General features: G+C 39.2%; 1 long non-coding RNA gene across 3 annotated transcripts in view; it reads right to left on the minus strand.

The window, feature by feature from the left end:
- The window catches only part of LOC105484626 (uncharacterized), a 540,758-nt gene that overhangs the window by 493,148 nt on the left and 29,352 nt on the right, over positions 1-18,258 (minus strand). The gene's annotated exons all lie outside the window — the stretch shown is intronic.

The following is an 18,258-nucleotide window of genomic DNA, read 5'->3' on the forward strand; positions in this document are numbered from 1 at the left end:
CTAACTAGATGATAGGCTGGTTTTTACTTCTATAATTATTAACAATGATATATACAGCCTAGAATTAATGCAACAAGAAGCTCTGGCATTTGAGTAGAGTTAATAGTCCATGTGCATTAATGATGTATCCACAAATAATATATTACCATCAGCTTAAGGGCCAGAAAGCTTTTTCAACACAAATCGTTATATTTATCTTTAAGAGTCTTTAATGTTTTAATTCTAGAATGGAATATAAGCATATTTGCCTATACATGAATAATCTTCCCATTATAGCCTTTAGATACTGATTCTTCACACACAAAGACACCCCAATAGCCTAAAACAGTTATTCAATTTGGAAATGTTTTTTAGCAGAAGTTCTGCCTGCCAACCCAATTAATAACCAATTCACCCCAAAGTGAATCAGAAATAGACTTAGGAGGGAAGAATATTTTATCTGCCTAAGCGATGCAATGTGCTTTTGTTTACACCTTTTTGTTGATAGTTACCATGCAACACAAGAAGCCACAGCAGCCCCTGCGGAAGTAAGATGAGATTAATCGTATATGATGAAATGCTGACACTGTATTACATAATATTTCAGTGCTACCATAGATACACCCATTTTAGCTTCAGATGAATAAAACATTTTATTCCATATTTATAATGATAAGTAGTAAGACGTTTTAAAGGGATTCTGTAAGAATGGTATCAAGGTTTTATTGGCAAAGGTCACTAAAAATTGTTATATACACAGCCATTCTATGTAATTTCGCTATCTTTGGTACAGTTGTACTTCTGTGGTTTTAGGTCTTATTCATTCATTTATTCTTTAAAAAAAATATTGATCTATGACAATGTAAACATACTTTGCACTGAATAGGATTTTGCCTAAGGTTTATCCTATACAAAGTCTATCTTATGATTACATTAATAAAGTTTCCCAGAGTTGAGGATATTTCAATGTTTCCAGGGTAAAAAATTTGGTAACAGGCCGGGTGCGGTGGCTTACACCTGTAATCCCAGCACTTTGGGAGGCCAAGGCAGGCAGATCACAAGGTCAGGAGATCGAGACCATCCTGGCTAACACAGTGAAATCCCGTCTCTACTAAAAATACAAAAAATTAGCTGGGCATTGTGGTGGGCACCTGCAGTCCCAGCTACTTGGGAGGCTGATGCAGGAGAATGGCGTGAACCCAGGAGGTGGAGCTTGCAGTGAGCTGAGATGGTGCCACTGCACTCCAACCCGGGTGACAGAGCAAGACTCCGTCTCAAAAAAAAAAAAAAAAAAATGGTAACATATTTAAGGCACTCGTAGACTGAATATTTCATGTCACTGAGGTATATTAATGAGTAATTACTTATTACAGAGAAAAATATAAGTTTCTAAAAAAGGTAAAGAAACAAATTATAAATCTATGTAGAAGTACACTGATACATGATTTTCTTTCTTCAATGAAAAAATACTTATTGAGATTCAACCAAATGCCGAGCACTACGTTAGAAGCCATGTGCAGGAGACAGGCAGTGTCAGGGAGGTTGGAAAATATAAATTGCAATCCTCCAAAATTCCAAAAGAACTTAAAATCTCGAGGAGGAAAAGATTAAAATGGACGAAAGGTTAGCTCCTAATTTAAGGTAACATTATTTAATAGATAAGAATATGCATTTTAATCTAGGTTTCACCAGTTTAAATGGTGGCCTACATTTAAATTATTTGAGATGTTTCCTAATCAAAATTAGGATAACAATGGTACCTTTTTCTGATTAGGTTTGAGGAGTAAATGAGGAAATAATCTTAGCACAATGCTGGGATTTAGCATTCAGGAAATGTCTATTGTTATTTGATTCCAAATGAGTAATACATACAAGATGAGAAGAACTTGGAAATGGAGTAGAGGTAGAAGTAGTACACAGCAGAACAAAAGAAACGTCAAGCATGGGGAAGGACTTCAATGGCAGCTTGAAAGGCAGTTAGGATATAAATGGGCAAAGATAAATAAGGTAGTACTACAGTCTGTTGGAGAGGAGTAACAGAGGACAGACACAAATGTCATGTTTGCTGAACCAATCTAACTAGAATAGAAGGTGTGGGTTGCAGTTTACTAGGATGTAATATTGTAAACAAGAGTGGAGGCCAAATTGAGGCACTTTGAATAGAAAGGCTAAATGATCTGCACTTCACAGGTTATAGAGAGTAAATTGATTGCTGGTTTTGCATATTAATTGAAAATATTCATGTTCAGAGACTGTCAAAGAAATATAAATAAATAAATAGTCATACTGATTTATAGAATCTAGTTTTTCACACCATACTTTCAAAAATAAAATCTAAGGTATTAAGGGAAAGAATTGACCCTTTCAGAAGCATGTTTAGATTTTATAAGCCATGCATCATAATTATATCTCTGCATCTTCACATTCCATTTTCAGATAAATATATAGGCTCTTTGACTTTCAATGCAAAAGTTAATCGCTAATCTATTTTTAACTAGGATAGCAAGCATGCTTGTCCTACTGAGTTCTATAAGTGGAGAAGGATAACACAACAGTAAACAGAAATTACTTAATGAATCAACTGTGCACGTAGTCTTGAAAAAAATGTCTTCAGTGTTACATCACTTCAATTATAAACCAGCAATTCTTCAGATCTCATTAATAGATAAGCATGCCAAATTAAGTTTCATAATACTTAACTCACAGTGATTTTAGGGCATGTCAAAGATTCTTATGTATGTTTTGACTTCTGAAATATTAAAAATTTTTAAATGGAAGTTTCTAGATTTAAAATTATAAAATTCTTAAAAGTTTCAAAGTCAACACAGACTTACATGTACTTCATTTCAAATTTTAAAATAGTTTTGTCTGTGATTAATTAAAAATATTTAACTGAAGTCAACCTGATGAATTAAATAAGACTCATAAGACTCAAATGTATGATAATAACATAAATTACACCTTAGGAGGGCATGGGGACTGAGGGATCCATATATTAATAGCGATGCCTACAGACAAACTGCTTTAACTACTAGGGGAAAAAAATGAATTGCTGACTCTAAGAACCAGAAGAGTATTTGAGGAGAGATGCTTTCCGGCAGAGTCCCCTCAGATCAATTCATTCAGATGACCCAGTCATTCTACCAGTGATGTTAGCCCTGCTTAAAGATTTAAAAAAAACTTACTTTCTTTTCTTTTTTGAGACGGAGTCTCACTCTGTCACCAGGCTGGAGTGCAGTGGCACCATCTCGGCTCACTGCAACCTCCACCTCCCAGGTTCAAGTAATTCTCCTGCCTCAGCCTCCTAAGTTACTGGGACTACAGGCACACGCCACCACGCCTGGCTAATTTTTGTATTCTTAGTACAGATAGGGTTTTACCATGTTGGCCAGGATGGTCTCAATCTCTTGATCTCGTGATCTGCCCGCCTCGGCCTCCCAAAGTGCTGGCATTACCTGCGTAAGCCACTGTACCAGGCCGATAAAGGAACTTTATCCCTATACCACATCAGGCATGATATAAAAGACAATCATCAATTAGGTGCTGACTCATGCACCTTAATAAACAGCTGAAAGATGTGTATAGGAAGGACCTCTGTTCCTATTCAGTTCAGTTCTGCAAACATGTACTCAAAATCGAAGGGCAGAAAATAAAGCACTCTGTGAGGTAGTAGCTGCAGACTTCAGCCTGGCTGTCCTAACACAGTGGCCTGCTACAACCAACCATGGGAAAAGGAAGGAATTATGACTAATGCGAGAGGAATTGCTCATCCCTGGAAACTGATTTTAGTTCATCTTTGTCTCGACGGCCAAAATCTCAGTAAATCCCTGGCATGCATTATGGGTGAACAGATGGCACTACATGACAAAAGTTGAGTACCACTGATTTGCAAGGTAGGAAATACTCCATAATTCTCCTGTGTACACAGCAACTGCTGTTCCCAAAAGTCTCTCCACTGGCCCAGGAGTATGCTCTTTAATTCAGTGGCACAGAAATTTTGCAAGTGGTTTCACAGAATAGCTGTAACCTGGCAGGGGTCACCCCGGTACCCCTAGTCATATGGTAATTGAAACCATATAAAGTACTGTTCGATTTTTAAACCTCAAGAATGTAATGACAATGTCTTATGATCCATTGTAACAATAAGCGAAAAATGAAAGAGACTGGGAAAGGTAGGACTTGGAATAGTTAGACTAACTAGATTGTGAATTTTACACTGGGTTGGCATCAGGATCTTTTATGCAACTGAAATCTTTCGAAGTAGCTAATGGGTAAAAAGAAAATGTGCAATTGATTGAAGTTTCAAGAAGAGACAGAACAGGAACTCCCAGCCCGTCTCCTCCCATTTCATTTACCTCTATCAATTGTCCCTTGAGGGATCTCCTAAAACCTTCAGCATTTCTCAGAGCACAGGTTAAACAAAATCACACCAAACCAAATTCTATAACTACAAGAATAAAATGTACATGGTTTAGCACTGTAATCCTAACACATAGGTACTAGCTTTTTGTAAGTGCTCAATAAACATTTACAGAATAAATGAATGTAGGGTTATGACATTTAGAAAAACTATTTGAGGAAAAAGGAGTAAATTTACAAAAAGATTCAATAGTGAACAATTTATTCATCCCAAGATCCACATAAAATTGTCTTTAAAAACTACAAAGATATAAACAAAAATAGTCTCAAAACGCATTTGGAGAAATTTTATTTTACTTTAGTAATATGATATTCATTGGATTGTGAGTCTTTAAGTATGGAAAATAAATAAATGATTCCTTTTTAGAAGCAGCTATTCTGGTGTGTTCACGTAGACTGAAAATTATGTGTTAGGATTACAGTGATAAACCACGTAAATTAGGACAATTGATAGAGGTAAATGAAATCCGGGATTTATCTGCAAACTCATTTATGCTCATAGTTAGCTTGAGATAGAGCATGCATTATTTATTGTTCTTTTAGAGAGTTTTGTTTCTCTGATCACTGGCTACAGCTGCTTAAATGAATGATTCTTTCCTTAAGTTCCTGATACTGCTTTGTTCCAATTTGACATTTCCCTTGTACTACTCAAAATTAATCTTCATGTTATATGTTACAGGACGTTTTCCCCAACTCAGGGCATTGTACTCATGTTTCACTTAAATGTAGGTATTCTTGTTTCAAGTTTGCTAAAATGCAGAAACTTCCTAGAAGCTCTTCAGTGGCGTTTCTTAATTAGAACAACATATACCGATTCTTGAAGACAAAGAACTGTATAATATTTGATGACTTAAATTTTATTGACTATATAAAGCAACTTAACAAAGGAAAAACAGTTTCTCACTGAAGACAGAAAGATGTTTTTCACAGTGAGCTACCCAACCAAAATCCTTTTTCAGCAGAGCCTTTTGGATGTTTTTATTAACTTGATAATAGAATGTTATAAATAATGCAAAGTGATTCCAAAAGTTTAATTGAATTTATGTATACAAAACTTTACCATATAGGACCAATATTGTTCATAATTTAACTCTGATAAAGTTTATTGAAAACATTAGGCCAGGTGCAGCGGCTCATGCTTGCAATCTCACTGCTTCCTGAGGCTGAGGTAGGAGGATTGCTTGAGGTCAGGACTGCAAGACTAGCCTGGGCAACACAGTGAGACCTTATCTCAAAAAAAGAAAAAACAAAATTAGCCAAGCTTGGCAGCACATGCCTGTAGTCCTAGCTATTTAGGAGGCTGACGTGGAGGATCCCAAGCCCAGGAGTTGGAGGTTATGTTATCTAGGATTGCACCACTGCATTCCATCCTGGGTAGCAGAGCGAGATCATGTCACCCCACAAAAAAAAAAAAAAAAAAGTTTCATACTTTTGAGGCCCAGTGGCAGGTAGAAAGAAATGAATTCTATTACAGAATATCTCACTTGTGACTCAAGATTTTTTTTATAAGTCATATTAGCTTTTACTTTGATTTCAGCAATTTCACACAAGAGAACATGTAAGCCATGGACTTAGGTCTATAGTCTGGTCATAGTTCCAAAAACGTAAGGATATTCTTAGGATTGATGCACTCATTTCAAAAAGTGAAAGTCTAGGAATTTAAAGATTCATTTTCCTTTCTTCCATCAAAGATGGGTACCTAATAATTCAGACAGATTCTAGCTCAAGAAATATGCCTGCAAAAAACTGAAGATAATTGACACTCAGAAACTTCAAATCATCTTTGAAACTGTGGCTTTGTTTTCACTGGAAACTGTTGAATTTTTCTAAAATTTTTTGTTCCATTGGAGGTAGAACATTCAAGTGGTGAAAGAAAATTCAGCTTTCTAGTAGCTCCTAGTCAATCCATACACCTAGTATCAGCCTGAATTACCTGAATTTCTTTGAACAAATTAGTTCTGTTTTTTTTTTTTTTCTCTGTTGTTTAAAGTTCAGTATGTTCAGATTTTTGATCACATTAATATGAGGTACTATTTAGGAACCACTCATATCCATCAAATTGGCTCTCTCAAAATCCTTTAACAAAAAAAAAAAAATGACTTGTGTTTCACATGTCGCATGAAGACACCACCAAACAGGCTTTGTGTGAGCAACATGACTGTTTATTTCACCTGGGTGCAGGCAGGCTGAGTCCGAAAAAGGGGTCAGCAAAGGGTGGTGGGATTATCATTGGTTGTTATATGTTTTGGGATAGGCGGTGGAGTTAAGAACAATGTTTTGAGGGCAGGCGGTGAATCTCACAAAGTACCTTCCAAGGGTGGGGAGAATTATAAAGAAACTTCTTAAGGGTGAGGGAGATTACAAAGTACATTGATCAGTTAGGGTGGGGCAGAAACAAATCACAATGGTGGAATGTCATCAGTTAAGGCTATTTTCACTTCTGTGGATCTTCAGTTGCTTCAGGCCATCTGGATGTATACGTGCAGGGCGCTGGGGATATGATGGCTTAGCTTGGGCTCAGAGGCCTGACATTCCTGTCTTCTTATATTAATAAGAAAAAATAAAACAAAATAGTGGTAAAGTGTTAGGGCAGTGAAAATTTTTGGGGGTGGTATGGAAAGATAATGGGCGATGTTTCTCAGTGCCGCTTTGAGCAGGATTAGGGGCAGCGTGGGAACCTACAGTGGGAGAGAGTCAACTGAAAAAAGATTTTGGGGTAAGGGGTGATATTGTGGGGTTGTTAGAAGGAGCATTTGTCATATAGAATTATCGGTGATGGCCTGGATGCAGTTTTGTATGAAGTGAGAAACTAAATGAAAGACACAAGGTCCAAATAAGAGAAGGAGAAAAACAGGTATTAAAGGACTAAGAATTGGGAGTACCCAGGACTTCCAATTACAGAGTGTCAAAGGGGGTTCAGTGTAATTATTTGCTTGGTTGGTGAGTTTTTGGGCTCTATCCTTGAGTTTTTTTATGTTGTCATATACTAGGCCAGATTGATTTAGGTAAAAACAACATTCTTTGTTTAAAAATATACAGAGTCCCACTTTTTTTTTTTTTTTTCTTTTTTTAGCAGTGAGTAAGTCAGGGCCTCCTTGAATTTGGAGGAAAGAGAAATGCAAAGCCAGTAATTGTTTGTTAAAGAAGGATTAGAAACAGCTAGGAGAGAGTGAGTGAGATTGATAGGGTGGTGGAGATAGCTGGGGAGAGGTAGAGGGCGGCATAAGAATGGGAACCAGAATAAGAGTAGGTATAAAGGTAAGGAATAGGACTTCATCAAGGTGAAAGTATTGGAGTGTACTTTGTCACTGAAGGTCTTCTATCCACTTAAAGAGAGACTTAAGGGTGGCAGTTTGAGGTAAAACCAGGAACTATTAAATACTAAAAGCCTGAGAAACTGCTTGGGTGATGTGACTAATAAAGGCGGGTCCGTTATCGGACTGTATAGAGGTGGGAAGGCCAAACAGAGGAATTATGTCTGACAGAAGAGAAGAAATGACTACGGTGGCCTTCTCAGACCCTGTGGGAAAGGCCTCTACCTATCCAGTGAAAGTATCTACTCAGACCAAGAGGTATTTTAGTTTCCTGACTTGAGGCATGTGAGTAAAGTCAATTTGCCAGTCCTAGGCAGGGACAAATCCCTGAGCTTGATGTGTAGGGAAGGGAGGGGGCCTGAACAATCCTTGAGGAGTAGTAGAATAGCAGATGGAACAACTGAGAAGTGATTTCCTTGAGGATAGATTTCCACGATGGAAAGGAAATGAGAGGTTCTAAGAGATGGGCTAGCGGCTTGTAACCTACGTGGAAGAGGTTATTAAATAACGATAGAATAGAATGGGCCTGTGAGGCTGGAAGAAGATATTTTCCTTGGTATAAGAACCATTTGCCTTGTGTGGGAAGAGATTGATAGGTGGAAGTTTCAGTGGGGGAGTAGGTGGGAGTGACCAGATGAGAAGGAGAAACACTGCTATAAGGGATAGAAGTTGAAACGCTAGCTGCTTTTTTAGCTACCTTATCAGCATAAGCATTGTCCTGAGCGACGGGATCTGATGCCTTTTGATGGCCTTTGCAGTGAATGACTCCAGCTTTCTTTAGAAGTGGCCTTGAGAAGAGTTTTTATTAAAAAGGCATTAATGATGGAGGACCCTTGTGTAGCGAGGAAACCTTTCAGCTCATAAAACAGAATGGTGGTGCAGGATATGGGGTCAGGATAAATATTGACGCATAGTCCTTTTACAAGAGTGAGGGCCTGAATTAAGGCTAATGAGTTCGGCTTGCTGAGAGGTAGTGGAGAGGGGCAGAACAGTAGCCTCAATGATAGATGTGGAAGATACTATAGCATAGCCTGCCTTTGCTGGTGTGTGGCAATTAGGCCTGGTGGAACTGCCATCAATAAACCAAGTGTGATCAGGGTGAAGAACAGGAAAGAAGGAAATATGGGGAAATGGAATGAATGTCAGGTGGATCAGAGAGATACAGTCATGGGGGTGAGGTGTAGGAGGCCGGATTGAAGTCCGGGCCAGAACAATGGTAATTGTGGGAGACTCAACAAAGAGTGAGTACAGCTGAAGGAGCCGGGGAGTAGAAATTATATGTGTCAGGTGTGAGGAAGAAAATAGATTTTGGAAATTATGAGAACTGTAGAGAGTGAGTTGAGCATAGTTTGTGATTTTGAGGGCCTCTAAAACTATTAGGGCAGCAGCAGCCACTGCACGGAGACATGATGGCCAGCCTAAAATAGTAAGGTCAAGTTGTTTGGACAAAAAGGCTACAGGGTGCAGTCCCAGTCCTTGTGTAAGAATTCAGACTGCACAGCCCTGCACTTCAGCTGTGTGTAATGGAAAAGTTTGGGATGAATCAGGGAGAGCTAGTATTGGGGCAGTCTCTAAAGCTGTTTTCATGGAAAGGAAAGAGGAGTGGGGAAAGGATTTAGGATCTATGGGGTCAGCTAGGTTTCCTTTTGTGAGTTTATGTAATGGTTTTTTAGGACGGCAAAACAAGGTATCCAAAGGCAAAAGTATCCAACCATGCCTCGGAAGGAAAGGAGTTGTTGTTTTATAGAAGGGATTGGGGTTTGGGAGATTGGCAGGACATGATCAGCAGGGAGAGCACATGTGTTTTCATGAGAATTATGCCAAGATAGGTAACAGATGAGGAAGAAATTTGGGCTTGACTGAAGTAATGGGGGCTGTCTGTGAAGCCTTGTGGCAGTACAGCCCAGGTAATTTGCTGAGTCTGATGGGTGTCAGGGTCAGTCCAAGTGAAAGTGAAGAGAGGCTGGGATGAAGGGTGCAAAGGAATAGTAAAGAAAGCATGTTTGAAATCCAGAACAGAATAATGGGTTGTGGTGGGAGGTATTTGGGATAGGAGAGTATGTGGGTTTGGCACCACGGGGTGGATAGGCAAAACAATTTGGTTGATAAGGCACAGATCCTGAACTAACCTATAAGACTTGTCCGGTTTTTGGACAGGTAAAATGAGGCAATCGTAAAGAGAGTTTATAGACTTTAAAAGGCCATGCTGTGACAGGCGAGTCATAACAGGCTTTCATCCTTTTAAAGCGTGCTGCGGGATGGGATATTGGCGTTGAGTGGGGGTAAGTTTTAATGGGATGGTAAGGGGTGCATCATTTGTTGCCAAGGAGGGAGTAGAGGTATCCTATACTTGTGGATTAAGGTGGTGAGATACAGGACAGGATGCAAAGGAGGCTTTGAACAGGGGAAAAAGGCAGCGATGAGGTGTGGCTGTAGCCCAGGAATAGTCAGAGAAGCAGATAATTTAGTTTAAATTTCTCGACCTAATAAGGGAGCTAGGCAGGTGGGGATAACTGAAAAACAGTGTGTAAAAGAATATTGTCCAAGTTGGCACCAGAGTTGGGGAGTTTTAAGAGGTATAGAAGCCTGTCCGTCAATACCCACAACAGTTATGGAGGCAAGGAAACAGGCCCTTGAAAAGAAGGTAATGTGGAGTTGGTAGCCTCCGTATCGATTAAGAAGGGTAGGGACTTACCCTCCACTGTAAGAGTTACCTAAAGCATCTGTGATGGTCCAGGAGGCTTCCGAGATGATGGGGCAGCGTCAGTCTTCAGCCGCTAAGTCGAGAAGATCTGCGAAGGAGTCAGTCAGAGAGTCTTGGGCCAGACTTCCAGGGGCTCTGGGAGTGGCTGCCAGGTGAGTTGGACAGTCTGATTTCCAGTGGGGTCCTGCACAGATGGGACACGGCTTAGGAGGAATCCCGGGCTGCAGGCATTCCTTGGCATCCCAGTGGCCAGATTTCTGGCACTTGTAGCAAGCTCCTGGGGGAGGCGGTCCTGGAGGAACACCTGGCCGCTGCGGTTCAGGTGTTTGGATGTTCTTGTGTGCTGGAGATGTGGCTGGGGTTTCTCTCACAGTGGAGGCAAGTAATTGCAACTCAGAAATACGGTGTCTTATTATTGTACACCTTGAAGGCAAGGTTAATTGAGTCCTGTTGTGGGGTTTGAGGGCCAGAATCTAATTTTTGGAGCTTTTTCTAATGCCAGGAGGGGATTGGGTAATAAAATGCATATTGAAAATAAGACGGCCTTCAGGCCCCTCTGGGTCTGGGGCGGTAAAGTGTCTAAGGGTTGTCGCTAAGCAGGCCATGAACTGGGCTGGGTTCTTTACCTTGGGTAGTTTCTTTAAGTTTGTCATAATTAACAGCTTTGTAAGCTGCCTTTTTAAGCCCTTCAACTAGGCAGGAAACCATGTAATCTCGCCTAGCTATACCTGGGGAATCAGCCAGATAGTTCTACTGGAGATCTTCTCGGGGAACTGCTCTAATGCCTTCCTGGAGGTCTGGCTCATGAAGCCGGTGGTTATCAGCGTGAGATTGGGCCAGAGAAAAAACTCTTTCCCGTTCATCTGTGGAGAGGGTAGAAGTTAGGATGACATTTAAGTCACTCTAGGTTAAATTGTAGGACAGAGTTAGATATTGGAATTCCTGTATATATTTAGTGGGGTCTGATGAGAAAGAGCCTAAACACTGGCTGATTTGGGAGAGGTCTGATAGAGAAAAAGGCAAATATACCTTGACTATGCCTTCAGCTCCAGCCACCTCTTTAAGAGGAAATTGCTGGGCAGGTGGGGGAGTGCTAGTCACGGAATGAAACTGTAAGCCAGACCAGGTGTGAGGAGGGGAGATGATAGAAAGATTTATAGGGTTGGGGAGCACAGGCTGAGCAAGAATCAGGACCTGGCTTGGCGTGGTGAGGAGCAGCCTGGGGAGAAGGGGAGAGGTCAGATGAGTCCATAGAAAAGAAGGTTTCAAAGGACTCAGAGCTTGGGGTGGAGACTGAAGGAACAGATAGGAGAGAAAGAAGAAAGATTTGGGATGAGTCTCATTGGGAGCAGAGACTAGGGAGGGACCAATGTGTGAAAGAATGCCTGGACGTCAGGCACTTCAGACCATTTGCCCATTTTTCAACAAAAATTATCTAGATCTTGTAGGATAGACAAATCGAAACTGCCATTCTCTGGCCACGCAGAACTACTGTCGAGTCTGTACTGGGGCCAAGCAGTATTGCAGAACAAAATAAACGCTTAGATTTTAGGTCAGGCGAGAGTTGAAGAGGTTTTAAGTTCTTGAAAATACAGGCTAAGGGAGAAGAAAGAGGAATGGAGGGTGGAAGGTTGCCCATAGTAAAGGAGGCAAGTTTAAAGAGAAGGGTAGAGACACGGAGAAGGGGGTGGGGAGCAGCCAAAGCAGGCGTCCCCACAATTGACTTGCCACCAAGGGAACATGGGTGAATGATCAAGGCAGGCGCCCCCATGGAGATCAGACACCAATGGAACGTGGGTGAAAAATCAGAGAGGCGTCCCCGCAATGATTAAATACCAAGGGAAGGCTGCCTTCTAGAGTCCATGACTGGCGCCGGGGTTTTGGGTCCACGGATAAAACGTGTCTCCTTTGTCTCTACTAGAAAATGAAAGGAATTGAAATTAAGAGAAGGGAGAGATTGAAGGGTGGCACCAAGATTGAAAGGAGAAAGAGGTTGAGGGATAGTGAGAGAGGTTAGAGAAGAGAGTGCAGTTGATCTGCACCATCTTGTCTGCTTCTTACTGTATACGTGGCTGACAAAGAGAAGGGAAGATGGAGCTGCCGTCTTGAACATGTCTAGTCCTTAGTTTCTGCCTGGCATTCACCTGTGAAAGCTCCCAGCTTGCTTGTCTTATGTCTGCAGCCTGACTTTACATGCTGCTCTTTGTTAGAAAATGATTTTGAGCTGCTTTTCATTAAAAAGGAAAGCCTTATCGAGGACTCCCATACCCTTACTATCTGCCTAAGTGATTTCTTCTTAACTCCTATATCAACACTAGGTACCACTGAACTTAAGAGAGTTTATATACATTTTTATTATTTTCAATTGCTTGGAAATCTCTGCATAGTTACCATCTTCTTCCTGCTTCCTTTGTCCTGGCTGTGGTAATGCATATTGCTGCAAACCTCTTCAACACCTATTCAGCTAAGTAGATCTTGGTCTGGCACCTGTATTACTCTTCAGACGTGAGCCTGCTCTGCTGTAGGGCTGAGGTCAGAGTCTGAATGCTGGGCAGGCTACCAGGAACCGTTTTGTCTGCCTTTTCAGAAAACAAGCATTGACTTTCTGAGCCCACTTGAATTTCAATATAGACTTGTAATAGAAAACCCTTTTTGCCCAAGGGTTGTGTCCTAAATGGTACCTCAGGTCTTTTCTTCTTGTATTCTCAAAAGAGAAAAAGAATAAAACCTAAGTAAGCTGGAAGGCTCCCCTGGTGACCAAGCTTTAGCTTTCTCTTCTCCCTTTAATTTTGAAATTCGAATCTATTTTGAAAACAAGTTTGTGCCGAAAGCTAGTGATTATGTTTTGCTCTAATACTGAGATTTGTAGTAACATTTTGATGACTAGTGTTAATGACTTTCTTTTCTTAAAAAAACAAGTCCTAATTCACCCTGCACAATTTAAAACAATGATTTACATATAGTAAAACAAATTTTAAGGAGACATATGCAATTATTTCTTCACAGAATGTTAACATTTTAAACCTAGTCAGTTTGTATGATAAGCCTCTCTCAAGCACTTTCTTTTGAGCAAGATAAATGTGCCTTTATAGAAAAACTTCTGTAAAGTTTTCTATAAACTTTATAGAAAAACTTCTCCACTGGAAGCTTTAACAATATTTTCCAAATGGTTTTCCTAATCATCAGTTTAATTTTATGGACTGGCCTTTTATGGGACATTGCCAGACACGGTTAGAGTTTTCACCAAATTTCACTGAATTCGTCTTAAAGCTGAAGTCAGGGAGTCAATAATCTTTTTTCTTTTACTAGACTCTCTCTTCTGGAAAAGTTTTAGATGCATAGCAAAATTGCATCGAAGGTACAGAGATTTCCCATATACACCCTACCTCCACAGCCTCCCCCTTCATTTGGTACAAGTGATGAACCTACATTGACACATCATTACCACTCGGAGTCCATAGCTAACATTAGGGCTTATTCTTGGTGTTGTACATTCTGTGAGTTTAAATACATGCATAATGACATGTATCTACCTTTACAGCTTCATACAGAGTATTTTCACTGCCCTAAGAATCCTCTGTGCCCTGCCTAGTCTTTCCTGCTTCACCCCTAACCCTTAGCAATCACTGATCTTTTTACTGACTCCGTATATTTGTCTTTTCCAGAATGTTATATTGTAGTTGGAATCATACAGTGTGTAGCCTTTTCAGATTAGCTTCCTTCACTTAGTAATATGAATTTAAGTTTTCTCCATGTCTTTTCATGGCAGGACAGTTCTTTTCGTTTTAGCAATGAATAATATTCCATTGTCCGGATGTAGCACAGCTTATTTATCCATTCACCTACTGAATGACATCTTGCTTGCTTCCAAGTTTTGGCAATTATGAAAAGAGGTACCACAAACACCCATGTGCAGATTTTGGTGTGGACACACATTTTCAGCTTTTTGGGGTAAATACCAAGGAGCGATGATTGTGGGTTTTATGGTAAGAGTATGTTTAGTTTTGTAGGAAACTGTCCAACTCATAATAGAAAACCCTTTTCCAAAGTGACTATACCATTTTGCAGCAATGAATAAGAGTTCCTGTTTCTCCACATCCTCTCCAGCATTTGGTGTTGTCAGTGTTCTGGATTTCAGCCACTGTAACAGGCGTGTAAAGGTAACTCATTATTGTTCTAATTTGAATTCCCCGATGACATATGATGTGGAGCATCTTTTCACATGCTTACTTGCCATCTGTATATCTTCTTTAGTGAGGTATCTGTTAAGTTCTTTGGACCATTCGTTAGTTGGGTTGTTAGTTTTCTTGTTGTTGAGTTTTAAGGGTTCTCTGTGTTTTGGATAACAGTCTTTCATCAGATATATCTTTTGCAAATATTTTCTCCCAGCCTGTGGCTTGTCTTTTCATTCCCTTGATATTGTCTCTCATAGAGAAGAGGCTTTTCATTTTAATGAATTTCAGTTTTATCAATTCTTTCTTTCATGGATCATGTCTTTGGTGTTATAGATAAGAAGTCATCACCATATCCAAGGTCATCTAGATTTTCTCCTACATTATATTCTAGGAGTTTATAGTTTTGCATTTTACATTTAGGTCTATAATCCATTTTGATTTCATGTTTGTGTAAGGTATGTGTCTCGACTCACTTGTTTAATGTGGCTGTCCAGTTGTTTGCTCACCATTTGTTGAAAAGACTATCTTTGCTCCATCGTGTTGCATTTGCTCCTGTGTGAAAGATCGGTTGGCTTTATTTATGTAAGTCTATTTCTAGGATCTCCATTCTGCTGCATTGATCTATTTGCCTATTCTTTTGTCACTATCACACTGTCTTGATTATTGTATCTTTACAGTAAATCTTAAAGTCAGGTAGTGTGAGACTTTCAACTTTCTTCTTCTCCCTCAATATTGTGTTCATATTCTGGGTCTTTTGCCTCTTTAAATAAACTTTAGAATAACTTGCTGGGATTGTGATTTAAAGTGAACTGAATTTATGTATCAAAGTTAGGGAGAACTGACATGTTGATGGTATTAAGTCTTCCTATCCAAGAACAAGGAATGGTGTTCCATTTATTTAGTTCCTCTTTGATTTTTTCATCATATTTTTAGTTTTCCTCATATAGATTTTGTGCATTTTTTTAGATTTAGATATATACCTAAGTATTTTTTAGATGCTATGTTAAATGATATTGCGTTTTTATTTCAACCTCCACTTACTAATTGCTGGTAAGTAGGAAAGCAGTTAACTTTCATATATTAACATTGTATCCCACAACCTTGCTGTAATCCTTTGTTAGTTCCAGGAGGATTTTTGTTGATTCTTTTGAATTTTCCTCATAGACAATCATATCATCTTCAAACAAATAGTTTTATTTCTTCCTTCCCAGTAAGTATACTTTTATTTCCTTTTCTTTTCTAATTTCATTAGTTAGGATTTCTAGTATGATGCTGAAAAGGAGTGTTAAGAGGGGACATCCTTGTTTAGTTCCTGGTCTTAGTGGTCAGCCTTTTAGTTTCTCACTATTAAGTATGATTTTAGTTGTAGAGTTTTTTGTAAATATTCTTTATGTATCAAATTGAGGAAGTTCGCCTCGATTTCTAATTTAACTGACAGTTTTTATCATGAAAGGGTGTTGGATTTCATCAAGTGCTTTTTTGGCATCTATTGATATTATTATGCCATTTTTCTTCTTTGGCCTGCTGATGTGATGAATTACATAAATTGATTTTTAAATGCTGAACCAGTTTTTCATACCTTGAATAAATCCCACTGGGTCATGGTATATAATTCTTTTTATACATTGTTGGATTTGACTTGCTAATATTTTGTTGAGCCAGTGATTTTTCTGCATAAATATATTGGTTTCATCAAAGGGGAACTTTTAAGATAATTTAAATTCACGTATTTCCTAACATGCAGCATATTCAAATATCTATGAAAAGCTATTTACATCATTTTTTATTTTCTCTCAGCTACTGATTTTTTGAATAGGAAATAATATGAGTTATTCATGAATTAAAAATTAATATTAGGTAATATTTACTGAGTCCTTACTATGCCATGCACTATGCTAAATTAAATCATTTAATCCTTAAAAAAACACTATAGGTATGCATTACTATCACTAGACCTTGTTCTACAGATGAGGAAATTGAGGCTCAGAGAGGTTAAGTAACTCACCCAAAGTTATATAGAGCCAGTCATTTGCATCCAGGTAGTATAGTCCCAGAGAGCCTACATTTAACTCTATGATTTACAGTTCAACAAAATCATCCACCACTCATTCACAACTCAAAAAGATAGTTTCCTGACAGATAAATCAAATAACAAATTTGAAAGGCACAAAGTATCCATGTGTTGCTTTCATCTTTTCATCAGCATTTCAAATTATTTCCTGGATGACCCTCATGTACCAGGCACTGTTTTAGCGACTGACAAGATTCCTGTACTAACTTCTTTCTAGTAGCACCAGGAAACAGAATGGTCAGGAAAGATTTCTTTGAGGAAATAGCATTTGAGCTGAGGAAAAAAAATATATATCTTTGGAAGACTATTGGAAGAAACTAGCTATGCAAAGAGCAGAGAGATCAGGATTTGTGCAAAGGAAATATAGTTATGAAGTCCTTGAGACAGGAATGCACTTAATTTGTACAAAATACTGAAAGAAAAAAAAAAAGATGACCTGTATGGCTAAAATCTAGTAAACAACACATATGTGGGACACACTGAAGTTAGCAGGCAGAAAAGCAAGCTCAGACATGGCCATGTGGGCAAAGTACAGATTTTATTCTAAGCACAATGGGAAACCACTGGAGGGCAATAAACAAACAGGGTGACATGGACCACTCTGCCTTGTTTGTGGCTTGTAGCAGAGCCACAAGTAGAAGCACAGAGATCAGTTAGGAGTTTATGGTAATCTAAGTGGAGTGGTTTGAGTCATGGTAACATAAGTGAGAATGAAAGGAAGGAAGAGTTTTTGAGAAATAATTTGAATGCATATTGACAGGTGTTTTGGCTAAAGCAACTGAATGAATGGTAGTAACATTTGCTGAGATTGAGGAGCTTCAAAACGAGATGGGAGAGGAGGCAGGAAAGCTGGAGGATGAGGAAAACAGATGAAAGAGTTCTGTTTTGGATGTGTTTAGTTGGAAATGTTTAATTCATATCCAAATAGAAATTATTTACATCAAGTATTTCTTAGTCTTTGACCTTGAAGACAAGGCCTGGTGCCCACTGCAATGCATGAGCTCAAACTATATTTCTAGCTCTAGTACAGATCAAACGTATACTTCAACACAAATGATAAAGTTGATAGAAATTTAGTCTCAGTAGAGCATTGCTGTTTCAAGACTTATAATTATTTGAAAGCTCTTTAGATGATGTGGAAGGCTGAAATGTTTACATAAATTAAAAGAACTAATCCTCTGTGTGTTCTAAGCACTACCTGGAGAGGGCCTTTAGAGCTGCCCAGCAACGATATCGTATTTTCCTAATTATTCACTCTCCTACTCTCCTAACTGCTTTTCTCTTTTCAATTTTTTTTTTTTTTTTTCCCCTGAGACAGAGTCTTGCTCTGTCGCCCAGGCTGGAGCACAGTGGTGCAATCTCAGCTCACTGCAACCTCCATCTCCTAGGTTCGAGCAATTCTCCCGCCTCAGCCTCCCAAATAGCTGGGATTACAGGCATGTGCCACCACACCTGGCTAATTTTTGTATTTTTAGTAGAGACGAGGTTTCACCATGTTAGCCAGGCTGGTCTAGAACTCCTGACCTCGTGATCTGCCTGCCTTGGCCTCCCAAAGGTCTGGGATTGCAGGCGTGAGCCACTGCACCCAGCCCTCTT

Source organism: Macaca nemestrina, chromosome 1 (assembly GCF_043159975.1).
Source record: "Macaca nemestrina isolate mMacNem1 chromosome 1, mMacNem.hap1, whole genome shotgun sequence".
NCBI lineage: Eukaryota > Metazoa > Chordata > Mammalia > Primates > Cercopithecidae > Macaca > Macaca nemestrina.